General features: G+C 36.4%; 1 pseudogene; it reads right to left on the bottom strand.

Annotated features, from left to right (window-relative positions):
* Positions 1–13,767: 13,767 nt before the first annotated feature.
* Positions 13,768–14,953, bottom strand: LOC110193844 (serine/threonine-protein phosphatase PP1-alpha catalytic subunit pseudogene; annotated as a pseudogene).
* Positions 14,954–18,045: the final 3,092 nt, after the last annotated feature.

Consider the following 18,045-nt stretch of genomic DNA (forward strand, 5'->3'; position numbering starts at 1 on the left):
TGTGGGGTATTTTGAATAAAAGGCATACTGTCTCTGGAGTGGAGGGGATGGACTGTGAGAATACCCCACGGTGTCTATAACCCAAAGTAACTCATAAGTGCATTGCAAGGGCTAAGGCACAGAGATGGGAGAGAGTATGATAAGAAGGTGAGTGATATAATAATCCAATCCTTTACAGATGACTTGGCTCCATGGGGGATAGTTCAAACATTTTCTTCAAAATACATTTGCATTAAGGTATTCCTTTCTGTCATAACCAAGCTTTTCCTACTTTAGCCAACATCCTTAGCACATTAATTTAATTGATTGTTGCAAATAAATTTCTTTGTGATTTTTCATATCCAAACATCTTTGTATCCAAAAATATATTGTAATGTACATATAGAAAGATGAAAGTTTGATTGTTGAACAGAATATAGGTGCATCCATGTTTTTTTTTTTCCTGGACAAATCTCTGTGCAGAAAACCTTGTGATAACCTGTTAAAAGTCAAAGTTTAATGAATCACTAATCTGAAAGGCAAAGGAAGAGAAGTAAATCTGACTTGCTTTTTGATTCATAAGTTAGTGTTTTTCTTTTTCTCATGAAATACTTTGATAACATCATTAAGCCAAAAGTCTGCAACTGCAGATGACACCATGTGAATCACATTCACAGCTAGAAATGGGGAGAAATGATAGGGAACAGTGCAAAACTGCATTGTTAATAGATCCATGTGAAGTATTTTGTTGCCTCATGTTATAGTCATGAAAAAACTTCTATGTAGGAACTTCATTCTGCTAGGTAAACACACTTTGTGCTTTGGCCAGGTAACATGGTATTTATTTTATTAGCCACTGTGGTATGGGATAGCAAAAAAGAGAACTATATTGGTATTTTAAAGACCTAGGTTTTTTACCACTAACATTCTGAGTGTCTGTGGAATTGATTTGCCCTTTCTCTGAGTCTCCTCAGTCTTATATACAAAGGGAAGAACCAAATGATTCTCTCACATCTTCTCCAGCTCTAAAACACGAATAAGAATTAATAAAATGAAGAACAATTGGTAATGAAGGAGGTGAGATCATTGTCATCCCTTCCTAGTACATGGAGGCTCTGGGGGGTTTAATTGGAGCCAAACGTGCATGCCTAGTTCCATAGGTTCAGAACATACATATTCTTTACCAAGAGCTAAAGAATAGATGGCCAGCTCAATGGGAAGTGCTCTAGTCCAACACCCCACCCCCCAAAATAATCCAGCCTAAGAACCCAACTACATTAGTACATACTTAACATTCAGGGGGCTTTTATAAGGTATTGTACTGTAATATGAATGTTGATTATTACTGTCTTAATTGCTTCATTAAACAATCTCTAGTTTTTCAGACAATGGTTCTGAACAAATATGGAATAAAGTATTTAGAATTTAATTGTAGGGATGAGACCATCAAAGAGACATCACTGCATGGCAGGAAGGTGAAAACTACATAGGTTCCTCTGTAAAAAACAAATGACACTATTGTCTGAGAATGCCATTACAGCAGCAAATATTTTGGTGCAAAGTATTCCCTTTTCAATAGACAAAATAGACATCCTAAATCACAGTGATGTTTTCAGAGCAACATCCTGCTTTAGATTCTCCTCAGAATTAGGGGAACTGGATTATTTGTGCATAAAACAATGATATTCTATCTAAAGGGGAATCTACTTTGTCCTCTTCCCGCAGAAGCTAAAACATAATTCTCATCAGAAACATTTTTTAGACAGAAGCTTGTGAGCACAATGAATTGTACTGGCAAAAGTTTTATATCCGTATATGGCAATTACTACCTGACTATACGACCTTGGAAAAATGATTTCCTCTATTTGGATCACAGTTTGTTCCTCATTAAAACAAAGGGGCAGCACTAGTTGAGCTATACGGTCATTTCTAGGACCAAATCAGATGAATATTCTTCTGCCACCTGAGGGAAAGTGATATGCCTGGCTAAGAAAACTATGTACCAGCTGTTTCCCATGTGACACAGTGGAATAAGATTTTCCAATCATTTAATTTCATTTTCATTTAGCGAGATTTTATTGTTGAAAACCTGTCAGCCCAAACCATAAGACTACAGCATTTCAGAATAATGGTATGCTTTCTTCCTGTCATTCATGCCATTCATATAGGAAGCTCAAGGTAAAGTGAATGAGAATTCAGCAAACTTCAGCTGCCCAGGGGACAACCAGCACTTTTGTGGTCAAAAGTCTAGTTCCTTAATATATTGGAAAATTTTAATAGAGGGTAATAAGTCTATTCCATAATGAATCTATTATTTAGAGGCCTTTTTTGTTTACATTGCTTTATTAGAGTACTCTTTCCATCCAATATAATATAGAATGATAATGGACTTGGGATTCAGAGGACTTGGTTTTAAATTCTGGATAAGCTCTTCATTGTATCTGACTTTTCAGAAATAATTTGTGTTCTCTGGGTCTCAGTTAGACTAGATCACTTCTAAATTCTTACCTTGCTTTTGATACTACAATTCCTGTGAACTAGACATCTTTTTAAAGCAAAAACAGAAACAACTTTATATCCTATAGCAGTCTCAAAATCATTCTCCTACCAGATAAGGGCATGCTGACTCTATGAGCATTATGAATGACAGTAGAAAGATAACCTAGTCCAGAGGTGGAGAACTTGGGGCCTTAAGGCCACATGTGGCCTGCTAGGTCATTGGGTGTGGCTTTTTGACTCAGTCCAAGTTTTATAGAACAAATCCTTTTATTAGGGGGGATTTGTTCTGTGAAGTTTGGATTCACTTAAAGGGCCATGCTTGAGGACCTAGAGGGTCACACGTGGCCTTGAGGCTTTAGGTTCCCCACTCCTTCTAGAATAATGGATAGAGTACATTCACATCACTCTTGTGACACTTACTAACTTGGAGTCCAAAGATGAGTTGCTTAAAATCTATGAGTCTTAGGAAATTCTAAAAAAGACTTAGGTATAAATTATTGATAGGTTTTAGCTTATGAGTTTCAAGGGGTTTCTATTCTGCCAAAATCCTAGCACTGGATATACTGATACTATAAAAGGAGTGATATATACTACATATTTACATCTATATATGCTATTGTTATAAATACTATGTATATATATATATACTAATATATATGCACATACATATACATACTTAAATATACACACATACTATATATATTACATATAAAAATAGGAATATCTTTATATATATGCACACATATGTGTGTATGTGTGTATATATGTACACACACACATATATATGTATGTATGTATATATATATATACACACATATACATACACACACACACACACACACACACACACAAAATTTAAAAAAAAAACCTTAGAAACAAATTAAATGCATTCACAGGCACAGGTACGGTACCTGTAATTTCACTTGTATGGGGAAATTTAGTGTAAGGAAAATCACTCTGTTAATATAGATTGGCACCTTCTCTTCCATTTATACTCTTAGAGAATTTCCTAGAACACTGAGAAGTTCAGTAATTTACCTAAAGTCACATGGACAGTATGTATCATAGATGGGTTTGAAGGCAAGTCATCCCGACTTTTAGGCCAGATCTCTAGCCCTTACACTAACTTCAATCTCAAATATGTTTTCTTTTCCTTTGTGGTGAGGCAATCGGGGTTAAGTGACTTGCCCAGGGTCACACAGCTATTAAGTGTCAAATGTCTGAGGTCATATTTGTACTCAGTTCCTCCTGACTCCATGGCCATAGCTCTATCCACTGTATCACCTAACTGCCCCTCAAATATTCTTGCATAGTTGTAAAATTCACCATTAAACTTTCTTCCTCCATTCCCTCTAAAAATAAGGTAAACTGATTTTTAAACATCCTTTAAAGAGGCAAACAATTCAATGCCTATTCATGTTTCCATATTGTATGTAGGGTGTTATTGCAGAGAGAATTTTTTTTTATATATTTGTTCTTGCTATGAGTTATTAGTATAGTCACTTCAGGGATAAAAATGATGAAGATTTTTTTTTCAAATAGTATATGAGGAGGTTTATAGTCTAATGGGGGGGACAAGGACATAAGTAGGTATGTACAGAAAATAACATAAAGAGAAGAAATATTTTTTTAAAAGACAAGATAGATTGAGGAGGGTACTAGCAGTTTTGAGGATCAGGAAAGGCTTCATATAGGAAGTCTTACTTGTGCTGAATCTTATATAAAGAGATATTTTATGAAGTAGAGATTAATTGGGGATGCCTCTAAGCATGGATGATGTTCAGTATAAAGTCAGAGAGAGGAGATAGATAGTCATTTGTAAGGATTTGAGAAAATACTTGATACATGAGCATAAATAATGTTCATTAAGGGTGGAAAGATATAGTGGGACAAGGATGATTGATACATGCGTGATATGTCAACAGGTTGAATGTTTCACTGATATTCAAGAGGCATCATGGTCACCTGTGTAATCCTGGACAAATCACTTACCTTCTCTGGGCTTCAGTTTCCTTATTTTTAAAATGAAGGGGTTGAATGAGATGACTTCAAAGACTCTTTCTGGCTCTATATTTATGAAATGTTACCAAAAAAAAAAAACCCTAGAGGATGATGTCCAGAATTTTGAGTATGTTGAAAAGAACTTCCTTGGAAAATTTTTGGATTGCTGAGATTAAAAGACCACTTAGTCTTTTGGAAAGAGTACACAAATCCAAGATATTATAGATCCACAAATGTGTATTTCACATGCATCCATTGTTGGTGAATGTTCCAGTATTTTACAGCAGGGGTTGTCAACCTCTCAGTTCCTGGAGCAACTGGGACACCTTTAAACTGAAAGAAATAAAATGTACAAACCAATAAAACTCCAAATGGGACCAGACAATCCACAAGCTTCTTTTCCGATTGTAAAAGAAAAAAAATATGACTATGACTCACCTTCATAGGAAAAAAAAATTTGCCATTTGATGAAATCCTTAGGGTGCTGACATAAAGTAAACTATTATTTGTGGCAGAAACAAAAGCACACATTCTTAAATGTTGCAAATATTTAAAAACACTAATAGAGATCAGACCTTGGTCCATTTGCACCACTGTTTTGAAGAAAGCAAAAGGAATGAATCTGGCACACTAGGAGGGTTCTATATTTTTCTTTAAATCGGGGGTTCTTAACCTGGGGCCATGGACCCCAATAGATTTCAGAGAGTCTAAGAACTTGGATGGGAAAAACATATCTATTTTCAGTAATATCAAACAAAATTTAACATTTCTTTCCATTATGAACATGGGCAACAAAATATGGTAATATTACCAGTATTGGTGACTTTGTATACAATAGAAATAGCATATATTATTATACCATATTATAGCCACTGCAGATGTCTTAAAATATTGCTTATGCTCATCACAGCTTCAATGTACTTATTATACTTACCTCTAGATTTATGTATCATGAATTTGGTTTATAATATATTTCCATGACTGTATTTCAATATAACCAACATCCTGTGTAAATTTATATTATTTTATTTTTTTTGCATTTAAAACATTATACTGAGAGATTCCCTGGGTTTCACCAGACAGGGAAAGATGTCCATGAAACGAAGGTTAAGAAGCCCTGTATTAGACTATCTTCTCAATGATTCTCTACTTTTATTCTCTCTGAGAATCATTTTAGGGTTGTTGAAGATACAGTGTTGTATGTGGAGTCAGGAAAAAAACCTGAGTTCAAAACCTGCCTCAGACATTTACTAACTATGTGACCTTGGGTAATTCATTTAACCTCTTTCTCCTCATTGTCCTCAACTGGAAAATAAGAATAATAGACCTATCTTGTTGAGAGACTCAAATGACATATATCTGTAAAGTACTTAGCACAGTGCCTGACACATATTAGGTGCTATATGTTTGCTATTGTTATTGTTACTGTTGTTTGTATTATAGGTATCTTTTCATAAGTTCTATTATGGATAGAGATGATTCTGCAGTGTAAAAAATATTGGATTTGTTGTTAGAAGACTTGGGTTCAGATAGTGCATCTGTTACTCTCTGTGTGACCTTGGGGAAGTCATTTAACTTTGGTTTCTTCATTTGTAAAATGAGGGTAATGGATTAAATGACCTTGAAGATCCCTTGTACATCTAAATCTGTGACTTGATTAAGTTATAGTCTTTGAATAGAGAAGTCATAATGCTATTCATCAGTCTATCCTCAAGAGTTCACTGATAATCATTGTCAAATATTTTTGAATAAATCCCAGAGATCAAAAGTTATCTCTAGCCATATCTTTGCATTAAATCAAGCATATCCAATCTCAAGCTTCTTTTGGTAGGTACAGAAACAAAGGGGTAGATAAGTGCCTTTTTTTTTTTTTTTGGCCTACCAAGGTCATATTTCCTGAATCATAGAATGCTAAAAGAGCAATGGAAAAGGCCTCAGAAGTCATCTAGGAATATGAAACTCCATATGTCCCAAAGCCATCAATTCCATTTTGAATTAACTCTGTTAGGTAGATTTTTTTTCTTTATAGTAAACTAAATTCCATAACATAATTTCCAATTTTAGGCCCTTTTTCTACTCTCTAGCATCAAGCAGAATGGGCCAAATGTTTATTATATATTAAGCCCCACTTCAATCTTTGAAAACATATATCTGAATCATTTAAATATTCTCTTCTGTAGGGAAAACATCATTAGTTGCTTTAACATAATCCTTGTTTGGCTTGGTTTCTAGTTCTCCTGCTCTCTGTTTTATTCTCCTCTGGACCCATTCTGCATATAAATGTAAAGTCTCAGCTCTGTTATTGATAATTACTTACACTGGTCAAGCAACTTCCTCTCTCTAATCCTGTTTCTTTATCTAGAAGCAGATAAATAGTGAAATGGATAGAACATTGAGCTTGGAGTCAGGAAGACCTGATTTGAAATCTAGCCTCAGACACTAACTGCATGCTCTGGTCAAATCACTTTACCTCTAGGTGCCTCCATTTCCTCAGTGGTAAAATGAGGATAATAATAACATTTACCTTCTAGAATTGTCATGAAGATTAAATTAGATAAAATTTGTGAAAAGCTTAGCATGATATCTGGTATATATTAGGTACGTAATAAATGTTTGTTCCCTTCCTTCCCATAAAATTAGTTACTGGCCTAATTGAGCTTTATGGTCTCTTCGGCTCTGAATTCTATGATCCTAGATGGGGTTTACAATTACATATAATATCAATATGCAATTTGCCTTTATATGAATTCAATATTATGAATGAGGAATCCATGTCCCTGTACAGTGAAATATTCTCTTCAGTCTAAGACACTAGAGTTCTATAAAAATATTCCAAGACGGTATTCATTTTCTTTACTGCCACACTGAACCTCATCAACTTTATCATTCTCTTAATGCTTTGATCTGCAGGATTATCAGTCTACATGGCTATTAGTCTTCTGGAGGCAAATCAAAGCCACTAGTATTCTCATGTTGGGTGAATCTGCTATTAGCAGACTTTTCTACTAATGGGAAAGCTATAAGAAAAAAGACAGAAGGAGAGGGAGGGAGAGGAGAGAACACTGACTCATCATGCTCCCAGAGCACACAAACCTCATTAAAAAATAATAATAATCAAAAGACTTTGGGAAGAATTCTTGGTCTATCAAATGAAGACTCCATTTCTGTAAGCCTTGAAGGAATTCACATAATCAGCCTGTAATAGGCTTTACATGGCAAAAAAAGTAATATATTTTGCTTCTAATTGTCCCCATGGACTCATCTCATCTAGTACCCTGCTATGAAGTCAATTTAACATGACCAAGTGGCCCAAGTTAATGTTTTATTAGATTTTTATACTAGAAAGTAGAATGTTTTATAAGATCCTCTTTCCCACCATAGAGTTCCAGTATACAGCTTTTGGCATGGAGAATTAAAATTGAGCTTCCCTATTCTACCCATGGAATACAATCTACATGTTTTGATAGGTGGAAGGAGAACTTAAACTCAAATTTAAGGGTTCTAATAAAATAACTTACAGATCATTATTTCAAATTTAGAAGACTATTTTAAAGATTCTTACATTTTAACCCACTTTTCTGTCCTCTTCTACAATATTCATCTTCACACAAACGACTTTCCAACCAAATTTCATTATCAGGCACTCCCCTAATTTCACTCTGCCATCTGCCTACCTCTGTATATTTGAACATATCATTCTATGTCTCCTCATCTCTGGCTTCCCTCTATCTTTCTACTGATTGAAATCCTTATTTTATTCAGTTCCCGGCTTGAGACACTTCCTCTTGCCTTATTTCCCACATTGATGCCATCCTGCTATTAGTTGCTATGTTCCTTGAGAGTAGGCATTTGTTGTCTTTTCTCTCTTTATCATCAATGCCCAACATAGCATTCTATATATGAATGAGTGAATCAATCAAAACAGTATTTATCAAACACTCACTACATACGAAGTACAGTACATTTTTGTTCTTTGTTGTTGAATTGAAGACATAGAATAAAAATGAATAGCAAAATCTCTATGTAGTATCTTCATGGATGGTCTTCCCCCTCTTATTAATGATGAAATTTTATTTTTCACCATCATTATAGTAGTACACCCCATCTGAAGGTGAACATTAGAGTCTAAAATTATTTTCAAGTGTTTAAAAATGTCGAGAAAGAAAAAAAAACGATTCTTTAAATTGATTATTGAAATGAATCTCTTTTATAGGTTGCAGAAGGCCCTGCAAAATATAAAGACTATGCTAGTGCCCACACATGCTCTTTTGCAACCTGAATCTTCTTCCCAAAGAGCCAATAAGGAAGTAAAAAATCAGTGTCTTGGTCAGGGGGAGGCAAGTATATGATAGAGAGCTTTTATAGTTATACACAAGTCTGTTTTAAAGGCTTATTTTTTGTCCCCCCAATCCCCTTAAGACCCAATAAGAGAAAGTGACTTGCCTAAGGTCACACTTAATAAATATCTGAGCTGGGGATTCAATCCAAATTCAGGTCTTTACATTTCATTTTTTGACCTGAACTTTTCCTTTCCTTCAAACCTTTTTTTCCGCCTTCAAATCTGAGGAGAAATATAAAAACAGCATCAGAGAATTTCACATTTGAAAGGGATCTAAGAGGTTTCATTGTCCTACCCATTCTTGAATAATAATCCCCCCTAATATTATACCTGACAATAATTGAACCACTGATTGATGATTTAAATAAGAGGGTCCCCACTACATACCAAGGCATTCCATTCTACTTTTGGATAATTCAAAGTGTTAGTGAGTTTTTCCTGACATTGAGCTAAATTTGTATTTTGGTACCTTGCATCCATTGTGATCAGTTCTGCCCTCTGTAGTCTTTTCCCCTAATATATGAACCTTCTTTAAATACCTAAGTTTCTTGAGAAGCTACATAAATTTCATAATTATAGAGCATTGTGATCAAAATCAGAGTCTATTTGATAGAAGCAAAACAAGCATATGTTTTGTTTTCAAGTCCTAGAACTTAAAGATTTATCATTTGAGAAATGCTTTCTTAACTTGCAACTTTTTGGCAGGAATAGTAAAAAGAAAAATACATTGGGTTATTGAGGTATTTTTCCCCCACTCACAGAAACCATATAAATTAATCTGTAAGATTAAACATTCATCCTACAATTAAATCAAGTAGGAATTCATCATGTGGGTCCTTTTATTTAAAAAAAAATAGAGAGTTTTAGTCCTACAGCAACAAACTACCAAGTAGTTGCTTTATAAAATCAGGTATGATGATCACAAAATTCATTTGAAAAAACAAAAGGCCAAGAATTTCAAGGGAAATATATTTTTTAGGCAGAAATGAAAGGGATAAAGAATGAGCCTTACTTGATTTCAAACTATATTGTGAAATAAATACCATCAACTTTATTTGGTACTTATTTAAAAATATAAAAACATCAGTGGAATAGACTATGCCAACAAGATCTAAGAGAAAGCAAAAATAGTAGTTCAGTGTTTGGTAAAGCTGAAACAAACTACTGACAAGGACTCTTTTTTAACAGCAACAACAACAACAACAACAATAACAACAAAAACTACTGATGAAACTAGGAAGCAGTTGGGCCGAAAGTGAGTTCAGAATAGCATTATATGCTATATCATATGTCAAATTCCAAAATATTTCAGCCATCTGAATGTATAAAAGTAAGGCAAATGGAAAGAAGTATGTGTCAAAAGTATGTTTGGGAAAATAGAGGAAGTGACAAAGGCAAAATAGACAACTTGAATTTCAAAAAAAGATACAAGCGTTATCAATGCAACTAGATCAAGAAGAAAAACACTCAAGCATGAAAATATATTTCACCAAACATCCCTTACAAAAGTCTGATGCCCAAGATATCTGGGTAAATGACATGAACATCTATAACTGAAAAGCATCTCCTTGTAAATAAGTTGCCAGTTAGCTGGTAGGGTAGTAACTTGTTTCAATTGTTCTGGAAATAAATTTGGAATGATGGAAAAGTTTCTAAATTGGTGACCTTGGTCCCAGCAATGCTACTTCTAGGCATGTAACTCAGTGACAGAAAGAAAAGTTACAAAATATTGATACGAACATTTTTGCAATAGGAAAAAAAGCATGCAAATAAAGAGACTGACAAACACTATTGGAATGGATGGATAAATTGCTATAAATGGAGATTAAAGGGATGCTACTGTACCTTAAGTATATGAAACTTTTAAAAATGGTTAAATTAATGCAGAGTAAAGAAAACAGAATGAAGTAAACAAAACAAAAACAATGTTGATCATATAAATGAAGACGATAATGGAATGTAGAACAAAGGATGTAATTAATTTAGATTCAGATAACTGATGTCAGTAATACTTACACCTTCACTTCAACAGAGAAGTTGTGGACCATGAGTGCAGAATGTTGCATATATAATCTATTGAGGTTGCTGTAGTAATTTTGCTAATCTGTTTGGTTTTTCTCCAATAAGGAAGGCTATTTTTGGGGGGACATTATTTAGATGTGAATATCGGACAAATTAATCAATTAATTAAGATGCAAATCATTTTGAGATCGCCAAGTAATAATGCAGATACTATTAGTAAATCATATTACCAAAGATGCAATAATACTGTTCTTCCAGGCAATTCAATGATGATGATGAGGAGGAGCAGAAGGAGGATACCAATTCTACAAGATTTTAAAACGTAAAGAATATTTTTCACATCTTAAACCCATAAGGTAGGTAGTATCCAGACTATTATTCTCATTTTGCACATAGGGAAGCCAAAGCTAAGAAAGGTGAAGTAACTTGCCCAAGGTCACACGACTAGCATATGTTAAGAGAGAATGGGAGTCCAAATCTGTTCGCTCTGATTGCATCATATTTTCCACTCTACCACACTGCCTTCAAAAAGGTAGAAACAACAATCTTAAATTCTAACTCAGTGGAAGCATTTTTATGCAGGACTAAAATTATGTGAGATAGGAATTTTGTTTTTTAATGTTTAATGATGCTAGAAGATAGGATAGAGAAAAAATATGAGTAGTTCCTTATGCTTTATTTGATTGTTCCTTCAAACTATCAAATGTTATAAAACCACATTTGGATAGCTGCTAGTGTCATTTTGTAATCAAATTCTAAAGCAAGAATCTATAATGCATTCAATGCTTTATTAAAATGAGTCACATGCTTTGTAGACCCTTCTTAGACCAAACTGGCATGCTTCTGTCACATAAGTGCAAGGCTTATTTTCTATTTTTTTTAATAATAATTAATTAATCTATTTTTAGTTTTCAATGTTCACTTCCACAAGATTTTGAGTGCCAAATTCTTTCCCCATCTCTCACCTCTGCCCATTCCAAGCTAGCATGTATTCTGAATACTCCTTCCCCTAATCTGTCCTCCCTTCTATCACCCCCACTTCTCTTATCCCCTTCCCCTTCTATTTTTCTGTAGGGAAGGATAGATTTCTATACTCCATTGTCTGTATGTCATATTTCCCAGTTGAATGTAAAATCACTTTTTATCATTTATTTTTAAAACTTTGGGTTCCAAATTCCCTCACTTCCTCCCTCCCTACCCATCCTCATTGAGAAGGTAAGTAACTTGATACAGGCTATATTTGTGTAGTCATGCAAAACATTTCCATAATAGCCATGTTGTAAAAATCTAATTATATCTCCCTTCATCCTATCTTACCACCCATTTATTTTATTCTCTCCTTTGACTCTGTCCCTCTTCAAAAGTGTTTGCTTCTGATGCCTCCCTCCCCAAATCTGTCCTCCCTTCTATCATCCTCCTCTCTTTTATCCCCTTCCTCCCTGTTTTCCTGTAGAATAAGATAAATTTACATACGCAGTTGAGTGTATATGTTATCCCCTCCTTAAGCCAAATCTGATGAGAGTAAGATTCACTCATTCCCTCTCACCTTCCCCCACTTCCCTTTCACTGTAAAAGTTTTTTCTTCTGTTCTATGTGAGATAATTTATTCAATTCTACCTCACTCTTTCTCCTTCTCCCAGTATAATCCTCTCTCACCCCTTAATTTTGTTTTTTTTAGATATCATCCCTTCGTCTTCAACTTACCCTGTGTACTCTGTGTACATCCACACACACACACACACACACACACACACACACACACACATATATATATACATACACATATACATATATACACATATATATATATATATATATACACACATATATATATACACATATCTATATCTATATCTATCTATCTATCTATCTATCTATCTATCTATCTATCTATCTATACACACACACACAACTACCCTAATACTGAGAAAGGTCTCATGAGTTACAAATATCATTTTTCCATGTAGGAATTTAAACAGTTCAACTTTAATATGTCCCTTATGACATCTCTTTCTTGTTTACCTTCTCATGCTTCTCTTGAGTCTTCTACTTAAAAGCCAAATTTATTATTCTGCTCTGGTCTTTTCACCAAGAATACTCGGAAGTCCTCTATTTCACTGAATTTCCATTTTCCCCCTGAAGGATTATACTCAGTTTTGCTGGGTAGGTGATTCTTGGTTTTAATTCTAGCCCCTTTGACCTCCAGAATATCATATTCCAAGCCCTCTGGTCCCTTAATGTAACGCTGCTAAATCTTGTGTTATCCTGATTATGTTTTGCAATACTTGAATTGTTTCTTTCTGGGTGCCTTCAATGTTTTTCTCCTTGACCTGGAAACTCTGGAATTTGGCTATAATATTTCTAGGAGTTTTCCTTTGGGGATCCCTTTCAGGAGGTGATCAGTGGATTCTTTCAATTTGTATTTTACCCTCTGGTTCTAGAATATCAGGGCAGTTTTCCTTGATAATTTTTTGAAAGATGATGTCTACACTCTTTTTTTGATCATGGCTTTCAGGTAGTTCAATAATTTTTAAGTTACCTCTATTAGATCTAATTTCTAGGTCAGTTGTTTTTTTCCAATGAGATATTTCACATTGCCTTCTCTTTCTTTTTTATTCTTTTGGTTTTATTTTATAATTTCTTGATTTCTCATAAAGTCATTAACTTCCATTTGCTCCATTCTAATTTTTAAGGAAGTATTTTTTTCCTTTTTCTTTTTTTTTTTTTTTGAGAATCCAGCTTTGACATTTATTCAAAAAAGACCAGAAAAGGGCACAGAGCCTGGTGTCCCCATAACCTCCTGACCCGAGGGATAGGGCAGCTGAGCCCAGGCAGAACTAAAGATTTCTTCCCTGCTCCAAGGGGCCTTCCTCTTCCCTCCCAGTTCCCCCACCCAGGATCCAGCCCGGAGAGTGGGGGTTGGGGGAGACAGGTCAGGGCTAGAGGGGATTAGACTCTATTTGATTTTGTTTAATAAAAGAAAATTACACCAAGGTTTGGTGCTCCCTGCAACTAGAGGCCCTCCTGGGCATCAGAGACCCCAAGAGGAACCAGGATTTCTGTACAATCAGTCACGCCTGGAATGGCTACTTCTTGGCCTTGGCGGAGTTGCGGGGTGGGGTGATAGGGCGGCCGCCAGGATTCAGGCCACTGAACTGCCCATATTTGCCTTTGTTCTTGTCGGCTGGTTTAAGGATCTGGAAAGAGCACATGAGGGTTTCGTCCGCACTCATCATGGCACCTGCGTTGTCAAACTCGCAACAGTACTTAGGGGCAGAGAAGAGGGTCACCAGCTGCCGCTTAGCAAAGAACTCACTGTCATCTTCTACCACCTCGGGTGCTCAGCAGATGAGGTCCAGGTCATGCTTGTGAAGGAACTTGGCCACCACCTCGGCTCCAAAGGTAAATGAGACGCCACGGTGGTTCTCCCCTCAGCCTTGCACGTCTTTTTCGGGGTCTGACCACAGGAGGTCACACAGCAGCCCTTGGTCCGGTACATCTGTGGGCCTCATGATGCGTCGGATCTGCTCCTTGGACTGGAGGTCTGGGGACAGTCCTCCATGACAGCAGAAAATTTTCTCGTCTACTATGGCCGCGATGGGCAGACAATTGAAGCAGTCCGTGAAGGTTTTCCAGAGCTTTATGTTGTAGCGTCTCTTACACTCGTCATAGAAGCCGTAGATGTTGTTGATGCTGGCACACTCGTGGTTGCCTCGGAGGAGGAAGGAGTTCTCGGGGTACTTGATCTTGTAGGCCAGCAGAAGGCAGATGGTCTCCAAGGACTGTTTGCCCCGGTCCACATAGTCCCCCAAAAAGAGGTAGTTGCTCTCAGGGGGGAAAGCCTCCGTACTCAAACAATCTGAGCAGGTCGTAGTACTGGCCGTGGATGTCACCGCAGATCTTGAGGGGTGCCTCGAGCTCCAGGAGGATGGGCTGGCTCAGGAACATCTCCCAGGACTGGAGGCACAGGCCGCGGATCTCGTTCTCTGTCAGCTGCACGTTCTTGCCGGGTCGGCAGCCCTGCACTTCCAGCAGCCGCCCGATGATGGAGTCCGGGTTGAGCTTCTCGCTGTCGGACATGGTGGCACCGCCCCGAGGTCCCAGGCTACGTCCTTCCGGCCTGTGCCCACTGCCGCCTCTCCCGTCGCCCGCTCACGCGGCCGCCTCCGCCTTCGCCTCCACCTCCGCCTCAGCTGCCGCGCCTTCTGCCCTCTGCCCATGGCCTCAGCCCCCGCCGAGGCCCCCCATGTCCCGCGCCACAGCGCCAGGAAGTATTTTCTTCAGTGAACTTTTGGACTTCCTTTTCCGTTTGGCTAATTCTGCTTTTTAAGGCATTCTTCCCATTGACTTTTTGGACCTCTTTTGTCATTCGGGTTAGTCTATTTTTTAAGGTGTTATTTTCTTCAATATTTTTTTTTGGTCTCTTTTAGCAAGCTATTGACCTGTTTATCAGGATTTTCTTGCATCATTCTCATTTGGGGTAGAGTTCAAGCAAGTCACTGCTTTTACTCTGCCATCTTGGCTCCACTGAAGGCTTATTTTCTTGCTTCAAGAGAAAACCAAGAAACTTTGGGATGGTTACTAACAATAGATACACTTATAAATTCAGTGTCATTTTTTTCAAGAAGGATATTTTCATCTTTTAAAATTCTCCAACTGGTGATTACATCTTTGACGCTCCAATACATATGACTTAGAATAGACAAACTTAGCTTGAATCAATTTTAAAGCACGTATTTATTTATTAAGCGGCTGTTACTTGCAAGGGATTGTACTACCTGTCTGGGATAGTAACATCCATACGCATGCGCTCTCGCGCTCTCGCGCTCTCGCTCTCTCTCGCTCTCTCGCTCTCCTCTCTCTCTCTGTTGTTCTGTCTTTGTTGAGCTCTCTCTCTCTCTCTCTCTCTCTCTCTCTCTCTCTCTCACACACACACACACACACACACACACACACACACACACACACACACACAAGCAAACAAACAACAGCCCATTCTCTCAAGACACTCACATTCTATTGGCACATACAAACTAATAAGTAAGTTGAAGGTAATTTGAGAAGGAAGAGAACACAAACAGTTTAGGAAAGTTTTCTAGTAGGAAGCTCAAACTTTTTTTTTGGATCCTTGAACAGAAATAAATATTTTTAAGGAACAGAGGTCACTAAGGAGTGCATTCCAGTCAATAGAATCAACTTGTTCTGAAATACAATGATGAGAAATTGAAAGTTCAGGAAACAGATAGGTCACTTTGACTGGAATGTACACCAAATGACTGTGAGTAATGTAAAACAAATCTAGTTTTAACCAGTTTATCCAGCTTTCTAGTTAAGCAAACAAAAATTTTAACTTTTGTATAGCCCAATTGTTGTGTCATGTTTAGAAGAACTTTTGGGTCTTCTAGGAGAAATTAATACAATAAATTTAATAATATATAATATATTATTATATAATAAATTTATATAGTTATATATAATAATTTAAATAGTTAAATTATTAACTATTTGGAAACTATTGTTTAAAGTTGGACATCTCAATACTGACACATGCCTATCAGATTCAACTTCCTAGGAACATCTATTTAGAGCTGGAAGGTGTATTCAAGATTATCTACTCTAATGTCTTCATTTTACAAATGAAGAAACTGAGAGTCAGGTTAAATGGCTTTTTTATCCCTAGCTCCTAGATATTTCCCCCATCCATGCCATTTTAACCAAATCCCCCTTGAAAATGACTTATACTTTTTCACTCCAATGTCTTTGCTCATAACATTCCCTATTCCTGAACTTTCTTTAGTGTTCCTTATAATCATCTTTTAAATTTCATCCCACCTTTTTAAATACAATTCACATACTATCTCCTATAGGGAGCTTCTTCTGATTCTTCCTCTACTCCTACACATAGCTTCCCATCTGGACTTCATATAATAATTGGTTTGTACCTATATTGTAGATCTATCGATCTATCTATCTATCTATCTATCTATCTATCTATCTATCTATCTATCTATCTATCTATCTACCTACATACCTATCTGTCTATGGCTAGACTTTTGATTTCATTGGCACATGGATCACCATTCAATTCAGGAAACATTTATTAAACCTACTATTTGCCAGGCACTATTCTATGCTCTGGAGATACAAATAAGAAAAAGAAAGGCAGTCCCTGCCTTCAAGGAGCTTACAATTTATTGAGGAAGATGACATACAAAAGGAAGCTGAAAAGAAGGTGAGGGGAAAAGAGTTATGATGGTCCAAGGAGTAGAAACCAAGCAGAGCTGCTGATAGAAAATGGAGAGTTACCTGCAAACTTCTGAGCCCTCTATAAAAGAAAGAATTATGAGAAATTAATTATTCCACCTTCCAAACTTCCACTCAGAGGGGAGAGGCAACTGAGGGAAATTGAGGGGTTAAGTGTCAAAAAGTGAATAAGTCTTCATGGTTAAAGGTTTCAGGTGATCAGCATATCCTGGAAGAGGCATGATATTCTATGGAGTGTCAACTAAGTAAAGTTGCTGATATAATGCTATTATGTACTGCTTTGGAAACTCCCTTAATTTATGCACACCATGAATTCATCTATAACTTATAGCCTTAGAGAGGTATGTGAAGTCACTCAGAGGTTAAGTGACTTGCCCGTGGTCACAGAGCTGGTATGTTTCAGAATTACTATGTGAATATAGGTCTTTCTGGCTCCAAGGTCAGTTCTTGATGCACTAGTTAATGTATCTGTTGTCATGTAATACAATGTATTTTTTTTAAATCATCTGTGCCTTTGTCATATTCTGTTATTAGCAGCAAGAGATCAGGGATTATGTCTAATATAAACTTTGTATCCCAGCACAAGTTCTACAAATAGTATTTGAAATAAACGTCTAATTATTTGAAATAAATGTCATCTTATCTTTCCCAAAATATTCACCTTTCTTTCTATGTAACATCCTGTATAGTTTCCGAATATGAATTGAAAGCAACACCATTTTTTCAGTCACCCAAGTCCACCTAGATTCATCCTCAACTCTTCTGACTTTCTGAACCTGTATCAAAACAGTAACCAAGTGGGATCAATATAAATTTCACAATCTGTTTTACCACTCTAATTTGTACCCACCTAACTTCTAGCCTCCTAATTGGATGCTTTGATTCCATTTTCTTCTTCTCCAATTCATCCTACATGTAACTACCACATCAAACTTCCTAAA

The sequence above is a fragment of the Phascolarctos cinereus genome, unplaced genomic scaffold (genome assembly GCF_003287225.1).
Source record: "Phascolarctos cinereus isolate Bilbo 61053 unplaced genomic scaffold, phaCin_HiC Scaffold_2;HRSCAF=192, whole genome shotgun sequence".
Lineage (NCBI taxonomy): Eukaryota > Metazoa > Chordata > Mammalia > Diprotodontia > Phascolarctidae > Phascolarctos > Phascolarctos cinereus.